Source organism: Protopterus annectens, chromosome 12.part0 (genome assembly GCF_019279795.1).
Source record: "Protopterus annectens isolate FY-2018-M chromosome 12.part0, PAN1.0, whole genome shotgun sequence".
Classification (NCBI taxonomy): domain Eukaryota; kingdom Metazoa; phylum Chordata; order Ceratodontiformes; family Protopteridae; genus Protopterus; species Protopterus annectens.
Window position 1 is genome coordinate 959027271 of NC_056746.1, and position 15112 is coordinate 959042382.

General features: G+C 41.3%; 1 protein-coding gene across 1 annotated transcript in view; it reads right to left on the reverse strand.

Moving 5' to 3' along the window:
- The window catches only part of SYCP2 (synaptonemal complex protein 2), a 2578701-nt gene that overhangs the window by 2083211 nt on the left and 480378 nt on the right, over nt 1-15112 (reverse strand). The gene's annotated exons all lie outside the window — the stretch shown is intronic.

A 15112-nucleotide genomic window follows, 5' to 3' on the forward strand; every position in this document is an offset into this window, starting at 1 on the left:
CTGTTCAGCAATCTACTTCTTCTTGTAAATTGTTACTATTTTATATGTATTGTTAAGTCTCATTTAGGTAAGATGTCACAACATCATGTACTATATTTTTTGATATGTCTAGAACGTATGTGTGGCAATTTAAATGTGTGGCAATATTTAAAACCTCTGTAAATGTCTAGAATGTATGTATTGCAAATATAAAACTCTGTATGTTGTCTCTTTATGTAGAGATTTTCACCTCAGGTCTTCACTGAAAATGGACCCCCAGCCCAGTGGACTAATCAGGTTAACAAAAGACAAATAAATAAATAATAAAAATCAGCATTAGACATATGAAATAGGTCTTGTTGCCTGAGCATGTAATGCAATGTAATGTAACAAAATGACACACTGGGGAGCTCATATTTCTGAGCTTGTCTCATAACATCTAGGGATTCCACATGATCAGCAAAAGGCCAGTACTTAGGTTAGGGGAATCTACACCTCACCAAGACAAGTAATTCAGAAAATGGATAATGTTCAGATAATATTACAGTATATTTAGCAGTACTACTTAGGTTGTACTACTGTAAGCTGGTCAGCCTGCATATTGTTTAGATTTCCATATCCAATATCACTAACCAAAGTCTGTGAATGAACTGGGAAAACTGAAGGGCATACCAAGAATGAGCAGACTAATCACCAGACTAGAAGTATGAAATATGGGTTCATCATAGTCAAATTAACAGGAGACAAAATATAATACTGGGAAAGCAGCACAAAGTTCAAGGAGTATGACAAACTGTAGTATCAAGTTCCATCCTAAACAATGAAAATAAATTTGTTTTCCTTGCCAAGATAATATCTTTGAACTACCACTGCCAGACTCCTAGATAAAGATTAGGTCTACTCAAAAATGACCATGAAAACAACAAACAAATGGCTGTGGAACCATATTTTTAGAAGAGGAAAACCTTTCCATTATGTGGTGGTTGGAGGGTAAATATCTTAGATTACAGAGTCATGAAAGAGGAAAAATTGTTGGACAGATTAGATAGGAAAACATGAAGGATGCTCATGCTCACCAAATAATTTATAAAATTCAGTAAATACCAAGATTATATATTCCCCATTCCGAAGGAGGGATGGGCCTCCTTGAAACTGATTACATGAACAGATCTGCAATCATGGGACTCCACACATATCTGCTGACCGCAAGACTCAAATGTTATGAAAGTTTTGAAACATGAGGACAATAAATCTACGATGACTTCTCTGCTTAATCTAGCAAAAGCATATAGGCATCAAGCAGGAATGGAAATCAAACCAGAAGTAGATAAAAATAAGGCAGCAATTGAATATGCTAAAAAACAAAATAAAGAATATAAGGTGAAGGACCAGATGAGAAGGCAAGAAATGTGGAAAATGCATAAATACAGCTGCAAGTATAGAAAACTTCTGGAAGAACCTCATGTTGATCAGGAACAAATGCAGGAATGGGTAAGGACAGGTAAATTCAAACCAAGAGATGAAAGGTTAATACTGGCAGCCCAAGATAGTGGGCTACGTACATGTTGGTTTACAAAGTCCATTGAACATGTGAGAGAAAGAGACAAATGTAGGTTTTGTAAAACCAAAATGGAAACAGTTGCACTCCTCATTGCTGGTTGTAACATACTAATGGTAGAAGGACTGTATACTGAAAGGCATAATAATGTGGCAAGACTGTTTCACTGGGAATTGTACAAATATTATGGTAGTGAAGTTGTTGAAAAACACTGGAAACGGGATCCACAAAGCACCACAGAAAATAATGAAGTCTATATTACATGGGATCACCCATTACCAACAGTTCAAAACATAGATGCTAGAAAACTAGATATAGTGGTCCATGAAAACAGGACAAAAGTAGCATTGCTCATTGAAATCACTACACCTATTGACTACAGTGTCTTGCATACAGAGACACAAAGTCATAAATTATCAGGATCTGCAGGCAGAAAATAGGGCAATGTAGAAGAAAGATACCCAGACAGTTCCAATAGTAGTATGAGCAATGGGTCTTATAAAAAAGAATCTACAATCATATTTAGATATGTTACCAACACATATAACCCTATATGAATTGCAGAAAGGATTCATTACTGGGCACATTGTGGGTGCTGTGAAGGGTACTTCTGGCTGACATCAAAGATTGAAACAATACTAAATTTATAAATTTTAATCATACTTTGACTTAGGAATGGGGTCCATAATTGTCATGGTATTAGAAACCCAAAAGATTTGGAGAAATAAAAAAAAAAAAAGAAAAATGCAAGTTATCTTTTTGCCGTACATATTTAACTAATATCTTTCAACTGCTCTCTTTGTCCATTCTCTAAGCCCACAAAGCATTCCAGACCTTCTCGTATGACTCTATGGTGTTAAAATCTACTTCCTTCTCAGTTAGCCTGTTCTTTTTCCTACTTTTAACTGCATAAAGTTCTTTCTAATGTGTAGGATGAACTTCATACCCTTAATGTGGAAGATGTGTCCTCTCCTCCTTCTTCTGCCTCTCCTCGAGTTCAGTGCAGTCATGCTGTCCTCTAAACATCTTGTGTACCCAGATCATGTTTCTCCCTTTCTCACCTAAGTTCAAGTAAGAAAAGATTTATCTCCTGTCAGATCTCCTCCTACTCCTTATCTGTCATTGCTATCCTGGTAGTCTTTCTTTGTATACTCAGTTATTTTGACATCCTTATCCTTTTTTTTTAATTTCTCCAAGTCTTTTGTGTTTCTGATGCCATGACAGGAATGGACCTCGTTCCTAAGTCAACGTACGATTAAAGTTCATGAAATTAGTATTGTTTCAGTCTTTGATATCAGCCAAGAGTGCTCTTCGCAGCACCTGCAACGTGCCCAGTAATGACTCCTCCTGCAATTCGTATGGGGTTACATGTATTGGTAACATATCTAAATATGATTGCAGATTCGTTTTTATAAGACCCGTTGCTCCTACTACTATTAGAACTGTCTGGGCATCTTTCTTTCACATTGTTCTCATTTCTGCCTGTAGATCCTGATATTTTATGACTTTGTGCCTCTCTGTATGAAAGACACTGTAGTCACTGAGTGTGACAATTTCAATAAGCAATATTACTTTTGTCTTTTTTTCATGGACCACTATATCTGGTTTTCTAATATCTATCTTTTGAATTGTTGGTAATGGGTGATCCCACGTGATGTAGACTTCATAATTTTCTAGGATGCTTTATGGCTCATGTTTCCAGTGTTTTTCAGCCACTTCAATATCATAATGTTTGCACAATCTCCAGTGCAACAGTCTTGCCACATTATTATGCCTTTCAATATACAGTCCTTCTGTCATTAGTATGTCACAACCAGAAACGAGGTGTGCAACTGTTTCCAATTCAGTTTTACAAAAAAAAGAAGTTATGTACCTACCATAACGTTCCATGTTAGTTGTCCTTCATCTCACCTTTCTTCTTGCTGGATGGGTTTGTAGCCGATCCTTGGCTCCAACTCAGCCACTTACTATAGCTCGAGAGCTCTTTACTGGCTCGAGGCTACCCCTTATTCCAGAATGCCCAGCGCCAGCTACCCAGATCTTGTTTGAGATAGCTCACACTAGACATAATTATAGAAGATAATCCATTAATAAACCTGGATATACAGTTAATTGTCATGGTTTGGTTGAGAAGCAAGCTAATAATAAAACAAATTAGCCAGTGAAACCATTGAGAAACTCCTCTCAATCCTCGAGGAAGGGGGAAGGAGGGAGGGATGCAAGAAGGAAGGCGAGATGAAGGACAACTAACATGGAATGTTATGGTAGGTACATAACTTCTTTATGTTAAGTTGTTCAATCCCACCTTTGTTCTTGCTGGATGGGACAGCATCCCTAGCACCTCAATCCTGGGTGGCTCTTTGGAACAGATTTCTCAGAACTGTGGAACCAAAGGAAGCTCTGCCCCGGGAGACCACATCTACTTTGTAATGAGAAATGAATGTATGAGGATCTGCCCAAGTAGCTGCTGCAAAAATTGAATCTATGGGCAATCTAGACTGAAATGTTACCGAAGTAGCTACTGACCTGGTTGAATGACCTTTGGGTTTTGTTGGAAGATCTTTTTGTCGCAAGTGGTAGGTATGGACTATGGTGTCCGATAACCATTTTGACAATGTTACTTTAGAAACTGGAAGGCCTTGTTTGTTGTTAGCAAATGAAAGGAACAACTGATCTAATTTTCTCATTTCTTTAGTTCTATGGAGACAGAAACGCAGTTGTCTATGCACATCCAGTTGGTGTAATCTGTATTCTGCCTTGTTGGAATGATTAGAGAAAAAAACAGGGAGTTCAATGGATTGATTCAAATTGTGGTCTGAACAAACTTTAGGTAGAAATGATGGGTTAGTTCTTAGGGAAACCTTGGCTTTGTGAAAAACTAGGTATGGAGGGCGAACACATAGTGCATGAAAATCTGAAATCACATATGGCAGAAGTAATAGCAACTAAGAAAAGAGTTTTCCAAGAGAGAAACTTCAAGGAACATGATGTTGCTGGTTCAAAGGGTGGCAGTATCAAGGAGGCAAGAACCAAATTGAGATCCCAAGGTGGAAGTGGCCCTTTCACTGGGGGGGTCTAAGTAGAGATGTACCTCTTATGAAGGCCTTACAGAGTTTATGAGACATTATGCTGGAGTCAGAAACTCCAACATGAAAATTTGAAATGGCAGCCAGTTGTACTCTGATGGCAGCAGCCGCTGCTAGGAAATCCAAAATCTCATGTACAGGAGCTGTAAAAGGATCTAAATTCTTGGATTCTGCCCAGTAAAAGAATCTTTTCCAATTGCTAGCATACACTTTTCTTGTATTTGTCTTATGGGAGGAAACAATAATATCACGCACTGCTGGGGAAATATTGGGGAGCCTGGCTAGGATTGGAAGTGGAGTAACCGAGCTGTGAGCTTGAGACTTTGGAGGGATTGATGAATCAAGAGGTCTGGTACTGGGTCCAGAATCCAAGGCTGGGCTAGAAGGTGGGGGTGAAGGAATGGAAACCAAATCCATTGAGGCCAATAGGGGGCAATGAGGATAATTTTGCAACCCAACATTTTCTGAATGACTTCTGGAATTATGGGGAAGGGGGAAATGCATAAAGGAGTCCCTGAGGCCAATCGTGGACTAGAGCGTCTCTGGTTGTCTGACCTGGAGGAGGAACAAGGGAGAAGTAGCTGCTGCATTTGTTGTTGAGGGAAGGTGCAAAGAGATCGCAGCAAGGCTGGTCCCATTTGCAGAAAATAAGATCCACAATTTCTTTTTTCAGAGAACATGCATGAGGCATGCTGAGCATGTCCGTTATTACGTTGGATGTCCCAGGGATATGCGTTGCTATCAGAAAATGTTGGGAGGAAATCACCCATTGCCACAGTCTGAGGGCCTCTCGGCACAAGGGGTAAGACCTGGTTCCACCCTGTTTGTTGATGTACCAAACCACTGACATATTGTCCGTCTGTATTGCAATAGTCCCAGCAGGGAGAGAATCTTGAACAGTTTGCAATGCTAGGAGCACTGCTCTCATCTCCAGGACGTTGATGTGCAAGGGGCACTCGTGAGGTTGCCAAGTGCCTTGGACTGTCTTCCCTAATGCCCCCCACCCACCATATCAGGGAAGCGTCCGTGGTCACTGTGGTGACCGGATGGGGCTCCATGAAAGGTCTGCTCTAAGAAACTAGTGGGGAGACCATACACCAAGAAAGGTGTCTTTTACAAGATTCCATAATTAGCATCATGTGAGACATGGGTAATTCCTGGAAGGACCATTGTGTGAAAAGAAGCCACTGAAGGATTCTCATGTGAAAGCGTGCTAAGGGGACTAGAAGAATGGCTGCTGCCATGGATCCTAGAACTTGAAGAACATTTTTAACTTGAATTCTTTTGCTCCTCAGGAGAAGTGACACCTGTTTTTGAATTATGGAAACTCTTTCCTGAGGCAACTTTACAATAATTTTTCTTTTGTTTAGCTCTGCTCCTATGTATGTAATAGATTGACAGGGCAACAAGGCAGATTTTTCAAAGTTTATTGTGATGCCTAGTTGAGCACAGGGTGTGATGGTGTAATCTCGTGCTTCTATAAGTTGTTGCCTGGTGGTAGCAGTGAGGAGCCAGTTGTCCAGATAAGGAAACACCTGGAATCCTTGATGTCTCAGGTGAGCCGTGACTACTGCCATGCATTTGGTGAACACCATGGGGGCTGTGGTGAGACCAAAGGGCAGAGCTCTGAACTGGTAATGACTGGCCCCTAGCTGGAAGCGTAGAAATCTCCTGGACCCATCTGTCCATTTTTATATGATAGTACACGTCCTGAAGATCTATAGAGCACATTCAATTGTCCTGACCCAGAAGGAGGAGAATGGACTGCAGTGTTACCATTCTGAACTTTTCTTTTTGTACAGATTTGTTTAACCTGCTGAGATCCAGAATTGGTCTCCAATCCCCTGTCTTTTTGGGCACTAAAATGAATCTTGAGTAAGTTCTGGATCCTACTTGGTCTACAGGGACTTCCTGGATGGCTATTTTTTCTAGCAGTCTTGAAACTTCTGTGACTGCCTGATCCCTTAGATTGGGTGGAACATCTGGGATGGATTTTTTTTTTTATACAAAAGGGGGGTGATGAAAGGGAATCTCGTAACCTCCAGATATAATGGCTAGTACCCATTTGTCTTTTGTAATATTTCACCAGGTGGTTGGGTACAATGAAAGCCTTCCCCCGACTGCCTCCAGAGTTGAGCAGTTGGGCATCCCTTCAGGGATGTTGATAGGGTTTGGAAGAGAACATATCTCTTTCACCCGGATTTTGCGTACCCCATCTGCCACGAGGTTGGCGTCTGCCATTGTTATTATTTCCCCCTCTGCCCCTGGGGGAAAATTCACCACGTGCATCAGGCAAGGGTCCCTGGGATTTTTGAAACCACATCTTTCCACCCTTCTGACCTTTTGGGTATGGTCTGGTAGGAGTGGAAAAATGGACTCTGACATCAGAGACCGCCTTGCCTTTCTGCTGGCACCTGGTAAGCATGTCTTTCACCTGAGGCCCAAAGAGAAAGGAGCCATCAAAGAGGGTATTGGTGAAGGACGCTCTGAAAGGTTCTGCAAACTGACACAGCCGCAGCCAAGAATGTCTCCTAAGAGCTACTCCTGTTCCTGCAGCTCTACTCGCTTCATCGGCTGCATATGAAATAAGCCTCATGGAGGAGGTGACTATCGAATTAAGAGACGCAAGCTAGGCAGCTACCTTGGCTGAAGCTCCCCCAGCTGTGGGATCTTGTAGGATATCTCCAAGCTCTTTTAGGAGATCCCTCTGAAGCCTAGTAAAATGGGAAAGATAGTTCAAGGATCTAAGGGAGAAGGTCGCTGATGAAAACATTCGCTTCCCATATCTGTCCATCGTACGAGAGTCTTTATTTGGTGAATGGACAGATGAGGAGGTTTCAGCTAACTCTGTCTTTGTGGCTGCTGCTATCACCATGGCATCAACTGGAACACCTTTAGTTAAGAATTGTTTGTCTTGGGGAGCTGTGATGAATTTATTGGGTCTCCTCAGGAAAGGTTCCATGGAATCTGGAGCTGACAAAGCCGTTCGAGGCACTACAGACATGAGTGGATCAAAAGGCGGAGACACCCAGGAAGTGGAAGGTCGGGAACCAAATGCATCCAGGTATATAGACTTGTCATCAGAAGGGGGCTAGGGAAGTCCAGCTATGCCTCTGCCTGAAAATCTCAAGGATGTCCGAAAAGGAAACATCTTCAGAGGGAGACCTTGGGGACCCCTCTGATTCATCCAGGTCTGTATCCGAGGTGACAGACTCAGGGGAGTCTAGGTGCTTCCTCTTGCACTTTTTCTTCCAAGGAGCCTGCTCAGAATGCCCTGGGGAGGCTTCAGAAGAAGAGGGTTCACCAAATGGGGTGTCCTGGGGCACAGGTTCCCTACGCTTGGTGGCTGGAGGAGGAGCAGAGGTTGTCACAGGCACCGAGGGGGATGGAGCCGATGGAACCGATAGTGGAGCGGTCTGTGGGGACAGCACTCTCCGCAAGACCTCGAAGGCATCACGGTCTCGACAAAAGGAGGGCTCCAGCTCCGAAGAGACAGGAATACCACCCTGCACTGAGGGCGATGGCTCCGAGGCTGATGTGGGAGCCGAGCTCAACTGAGCCGATGCTCCAAGAGGGAGAGCGGGGTCGGGCAAGGGTCCGATGCGACTTCCCCCCTCAGAGCCGACGAGAGAGCTTCGGCACCCAGATACCTCGATGGGAGGAAGAATCGAGGTAATCAGAGCCAACGTCGGAGCTGAAGGAACCACTATCAGAGCATCCATGGACTCCAGCTCAGAACTAAGTATAGTCGGAGGAGGAATCGAAATAGAAGCGGATGGAGCCGAAGCCTGTTGAGGTGGGCTCAAAAACATTTTAGCAAGGGCCTGTGACTTAAGCAACCTGCTGATCACTCTCTCCACATCCTGATCTGATAACCTTGAGGATCGAGAGGAGTGGGAAGATGAGTGATGACTGGACTTGCTTTAGAGTAATGGTGATTGTGGCACTGAGCGAATCAGCTCCAAAGAAGGAGACCTAGCTCTTTTGTGCCTCTGAGATGGCTCCGAAGTAATAGTTGGAGCTGACGGAGGGGTAATCTTGTTGGTGCCAGCCGGCACTGACACACTTGGTTTGTCAAGTTCACAGGTCGGTTCCGAACATGGAGCCGATGGCTTGACTAATTTCAAAGGTTTCACTGGCTGAGATGCTTTAGCTGGAGAATCCTGTTTTAATAATCCACAGATGATGAGCTTGTTTTTCCACTCCTGCAGGACCCTTGGACTAAAGGCATGACAAATAGCACAAGAGTCCTGCAGGTGCAGAGCCCCCAAGCAATAAACACAACTAGTGTGCCCATCTGTCAGAGACATCTTCTGACAGCATGAGTCACACTTTTTAAAACCAGAGGTTTTAACTTCCTTAGCCATGTTAGTAAAAGTCAAACTACAACATAAAAACTAAAAATTAATAAAGACCTTAAAGGAGAGCCTCTAACTTAAACAGCTGTCCTTGGGGGGGGGGGGACCTCTCTAAGTTAAACGAATTCAGGGAATAACAGAAGGCCTAGTGACTAAGGGGCGACAGCCAACACGGCACAAACGTAAAGCAAAAGGATGAGATAAGGGGTTTACAGTAAAAGAAACTTACAAACTACTACCAAAGAAGAATTATATCAAAATTTAAGCACAATATTTGAGTTTAAAAGAGACAAAAAAATTATACTAAGCCTAAGCCAGTATTGATCGCAACCTCACAGCTAAAGTGGCAAACGAGATCTGGGTAGCTGCTGATGGGCATTTTGGGATAAGGGGTAGCCTCAAGCCAGTAAAGAGCTCTCGAGCTATAGTAAGTGGCCGAGTCGGAGCCGGGAATCGACTCCGAACCCATCCAGCAAGAACAAAGGCTTGATTGGACCACTTAACATCCTACATTTGTCTGTTTCTCCCACGTTCAATGGACTTTGTAAACCAATGTGTATGTAGCCCACTATCTTGGCCTGAAAATATTAACCTTTCATCTCTTGGTTTGAATTCGCCTCTCCTTAACCATTCCTGCATTCATTCCGGATCAAAATAAGGTTCTTCCAGACGTTTTCTATACTTGCAACTATATTTATGCATTTTCCACATTTCTTGCCTTCTCATCTGGTCCTTCACCTTATACTCTTTCTTTTGTTTTTTTGGCACATTCAGTTGCTGCCTGATTTTTATCTACTTCTGGTTTGATTTCCATTCCTGCTTGACACCAATATGCTTCTGCTAGATTAAGCACAGAAGTCATCTTAGATTTATTCTCCTCAATGTTTCAAAACTTTCACTATGTTTGGGTCTTGTGAGATCAGCAGATATGTGTGGAGTCCCATGATTGCAGATTTATACATGTAGTCAATTTTAAGGAGGCCCATGCCTCCTTCGGAATGGGGAGTACATAATCTTGGTATTCACTGATTCTTATAAATCATTTGATGAGCATGAAGCATCCTTCTTGTTTTCCTGTCTAATCTATCCAACACATTTTGGAGCCAGTCAATCACTCCAAAACTGTAAGCTAGCACAGGAAAAGCAAACTGGTTTATAGCTTGGATTTTGTTCCTAGACCTGTTTTCAGGATTAATTTATGTCTTCTAAAGTATTTCTTACTAAGTTTTATTCACATTTGTTCATGTTTTATTGTTGATCCTTCATCAGTTCCCAAATATTTATATACTCACTCTTGCTCAAATTCTTTTATATCACATTCTTGGCCCAAACTGATGTTTTCCTGGTGCTGCACTTTTCCTGTTTTAAAGGTTGCTTTTGCACATTTATCAAGACCAAATGACATTCTTATATCATCTGAAAAAGTTTTGACAACTTGCAGTTGTATTTTCAGTTCCTCATCTGATGAGCTATACAGTTTTAAATCATCGACAAAGAGAAGATAAGTCTATACACTTTGTTGTTTTCTAGAAGCCAAATTATAGCCATGGCCTAAGCTGTTAAGCAGAGAGTTTAATAGACTAAGGGCAAGGCAGAATAGCAGTGGTGATAGAGAGTCAACCTGTAATATCCCCCTTTGAATTTTGATCCCTGGGATAATAATTTGCCCTTTATCATGGCTTAACTGCAAAGTGGTCTGTCACTGTTTCATGGTCACTGTAATGCAGTCAATCAGTGCAGGATGTATCTTATACATTTTTAAGCACTCTTTTATCCATGAATGTGGGATACTATCAAATGCTTTTTTGTAGTCAATTCATGCCATTCTCTTCCCCTTTTTACAGTTCTCCACTATGACTTTATTTAATAACAAATGATCCTTTGTTCCATATGACTTTCTTTTATTGCCCTTTTGTTCTACTGCCATAATTGAGTTTTCTTTTGACTCTAAACTCTGTCGGCATCAGTTCCTGTGTATAGTTTATATGTCATCGGAAGGCATGTTATTGGTCTATAGTTTTTAGGGTAGCTTGCAGGTTCACTCTTAAGTTGGAACACTGTTTTTCCTGTTGTTAGCCAGGCTGGTATCTGTTCAGAGTGTGCATATAAATAGTTCTTACTCATAGCTAAATCTTTGTGCAAAGATGTTAATACTTTTAACTAGAAGTTAGGCACTGCATCTGGGCCTGGGGTTTTCTAATTGGAGGTTTTCTTAACTTTATTTCAATCTCTCTGGCTGTTACTTCATCACATTTTATATCCTGTACCTTTAAACTTCTTATTCTTTCTTTTACTTCTTCTATCCATTTAGCATCTTTGTTATGTTCCACAGGATCTTCATAAGTGCATCCTTATCCCTGTATGGGATCACAGGTGAGCACAGTACTCTAGCTGAGGCCAGAGCGGATATCTATAAATTGACAATATAACCTTTTTAACCTTTCTGGGCTCTGTTCCCCTAAGGATACAACTCACCATCTTATTGGCCTTGGCTATAGTTTTGTCAGTTTTTACCTGGTAGTTCAAATCTGTTATAACTACAAAGCCAAGGTATTTTCCTGATCTGTGTGCGTTTGGGTCACTCCTGCCAGATGGCTTTTTACTTTGGAATTATTACAGCACAGATGAAGTACTTTATACTTTCCTGCTTCATCTTTGATGACACTTTTAAGTTCACTCTGTCAGTCTCTTCAGGTTCTTCTGAAGGCTTTCTCCTCATTTCCCACTGCCATCTACAAAAAAGTTGATCCTACTCTCAACCCTTTTGGTGAAGTATTATACAAAAATGGCAAACACATTAGTCCAATTACTAACTCCTCTGGAACCTCACTTACCAAGCCTATTACCTGTCACAGGGTTCCCCTGGTCTGCTTCTTGGCACTCAGTCATTCTTTGCTTTTTAGTCTCATGTGAGAGACAAAATCAAAAGGTTTATTAAAACCAAGGCATACAACACTGATCATGTCACTTCTGTCATATTCTGGTGTAACACAGTCATAAAACAGAGTCAAGCTGGACTGACATGGTCTGTTTTCTACAAACTTATTTATGTTATTTTTCTCCAGAAACAGAAGTGATGTACTTACCATAACAATGCATCTGTGGTGTGGGTTTCTGTTCTCCCTTAACCACTGCGTTTCAAATCTGACTTCAGATCTGACTTCAGACACTCCTCAGACTTTGGATCCATAGCTCAAGCTCCTCCCCTTACCCACAATCCTCTCCCAAGCCCCAGATTAGCTCAGATCATGCCTGCCCCTTGATATTAACATACAGGAAAGAAACAGACATGCAAACAGTTAGGAAACTGTAGAAATATGATAGTAAAGGTACCGAGAGCTCAGACAGGGAAACTACTAATTGAATATACCTCTAGGTCATACCAGGAAACCACAGTGGCTTCTTATACCAAAGGAAGGAGGAAAGGAGAGATGGTAGGCTGAGGAAGGATAAAATTAGACAACACAGATGCATCATTATGGTATGTGCAGAACTTTTGTATCTGATGTTGTCTTTTTCATCTGATCCTCAACCATTGGGACAGAGTCCTCAGCTAGTATAACCCTACGGTGTTCTCATGGAAGGAATTTTCAGAGTACAGCAGAACCAAAAGCTGCCCTGTTCCTAGAAAGGATATCCAATTTGCAATGAGCTATGAAGATACAAGCCCTGGACCAAGAAGCAGCACCATAAATATCATTGAGAGAAGTTCTGGATAGAAAGGCAGAGGAAGTGGATACTCACCTTGTGGAATGACCTTGTGGTGGTCTTTGTACAGACAAACATTTTTTATTTATAAACTGAGAAATACAATCAGGGAGCCATCATGCTAATGTGACCTTTGACACAAACTGTCCCAATTTAGCTCTTGAAAAGAAAATAAACAACTGATCTGATTTCCTGAAAGTTTTTGTTCTATAGAGATGAAATCTCAGTTGACTGTGTACATTCAACAAATGAAGCATATATTCCCCTTTGTTGGAAAATTTCAAGTAGAAAACTGGTAAATTTATGGACTGGTTAAGGGCAAATTCAGACGCAATTTTTGGAAGAAAAGAAGGGTTGATGCAAAGATAAAACCTGTCTTTATGAAAGAAAAGATAATGTGGTTGTCAAGAGAAAGCTTGAAGTTCAGATTCTTGTCTAGCAGATGTAATAGCAACTAGAAAAATGGTTTTCCAGAACAAAAATTCCAACTCAGCATTTGCTGCAGGTTTAAACAGAGGCTGAGTTAAGGCCTGGAGAAGACTTGTAAAGTCCCATGGAGGGGTAAGATCTTTGATAGGTGGTCTGAGTTAAAACATACCTTTAAGAAAGGCTTTGCATAGTTTAAGGAAGGCCAAGGACAAATAATCTTTATCTACATGATAATGGAAGATGGCAGCCAGTTGTACATTGATTGTGGAATAACGTGCCATTATGGAAAATGGAGGCCAGAAAATCTAAGACCACTTGAATGAGTGTGAAAAATGGGTCTAGGGGTCTCTCACTGGCCCAGAAACAGAATCTTTTCCATTTGCTCTTGTATATTTTCCTAGTAGAGACCTTTTGGGAAGAAGGATATGGAGAACTTAGGAAAAAAAGCCTGGACTGTCAAGCCATCACTGGAAGTGGAGAAACAAGGCAGTTAATGAGGGCTTGTATGTCTGGGTGAAACAATCCAAACAGGTGAGACAGTAGATATTGACAGGGATCCAGAACCCAAAGAAGTAGTAGATGAGGCCCAAGGAAGGGAAACCGCACTTGGTGAGGCCAGATTTGGGCAATGAGGATCACTGAGCTCTTCCACTGACATTCTTTCTGTAACAATTCTGATATGAGGGGTGTAGGTGAATAAGCATAAAGGAGACCGGGGTTCCAATTGTGAATCAGAGCATCTCTTGGTGCCTCCCCCTCCATTGGAATTAGAGAAAAATACCTGCTGCATTTGAAATTGTGGGCAGAGGCAAAGAGATTGTAGCATACCTGGTCCCATTGGCAAAACAATCTGCTCTGCCAATGAATTATTGGGAGACCACTCATGAGACAGAAGAATAAATACGCTCAGTCTGTCCAATAAAATATTAGACTTCCCCAGGATGTGCATTGCCAAAAGTAAGCATTTAGAAGAGATCACCCACTGCCACACTGTCACTGCCTCCTAACACAATCGAGAAGAGACATACCTCTCAACCTGGAAACATAAAAAATCTAGACAAAGGCCCATGAGATATAGGTATAAATCTGTACGCTGATTAACATAAAATTTACATACATAATTGTGTAACTCGACCACTCCAATGGAATTGTGGGATATCAACTTTCAAACACAAACTAAAGAATAGACGAGCAAAATATGGCCCCAGGGCCCAGACCCTGTAGTAAATGGTAACTATTTTTTTTAAATGTGTAGCAATGATGTTCACTGGGAAGGGAGAAGATGATGAACCTTAAGATTTTGTTTTTGGTGACTTGCAGTTTGTGGGTTTTATGGTAAAGGTAAGGCATTTAATAGTAGGCAATATTCTAATCTTAGCAAAAGAATATTATAGTTTGCTAGGACCTCCAGAAGTCGTTCTCCATGGCTTACAGATCAATGGCATAGCTACAGTTTGTGCCATCTGGGGTTGTCTTTGAGTTTGCCCCCCCACCTCACAAAATCATAGTCAAATGGGGCCTCCCCATACACAGCCCTCCCCTTTGCAGCCATTCCAATGTCCCATTACTTGGTTATTTCACCCCATAAACCCTGTAATGTGCATACTGCTTTACTTCTGCAATGATTTGGATTTCATTTAAAAGTTTTATTTTACATTTTACAGCACCAACTCTAATAGAGATCTGCTAAACAAAGCAATGGAGTCTCACAATGAAAACAGGCAGCATTAAAACTTCTCTTCCCTTGAAACTCACATTTATTGAAACTGCATTAAAACTCACATTTAAAGAAAATGCATCTGACCAGTGGCAGATAAAGATTCCCTTTGGGCTGTTTTCAAATCATAGGCCCCTTGCACACAAAACATATATGTGTTCTTTGATGCACCTTCCTGATTGTATTAAATTATATTCCTTGTATATTACGGTACAGTTGTTAGAGGGTGTTTTAACTTTATTATTTTGAACATTTTTCTAGTAAACAATGAAATAAA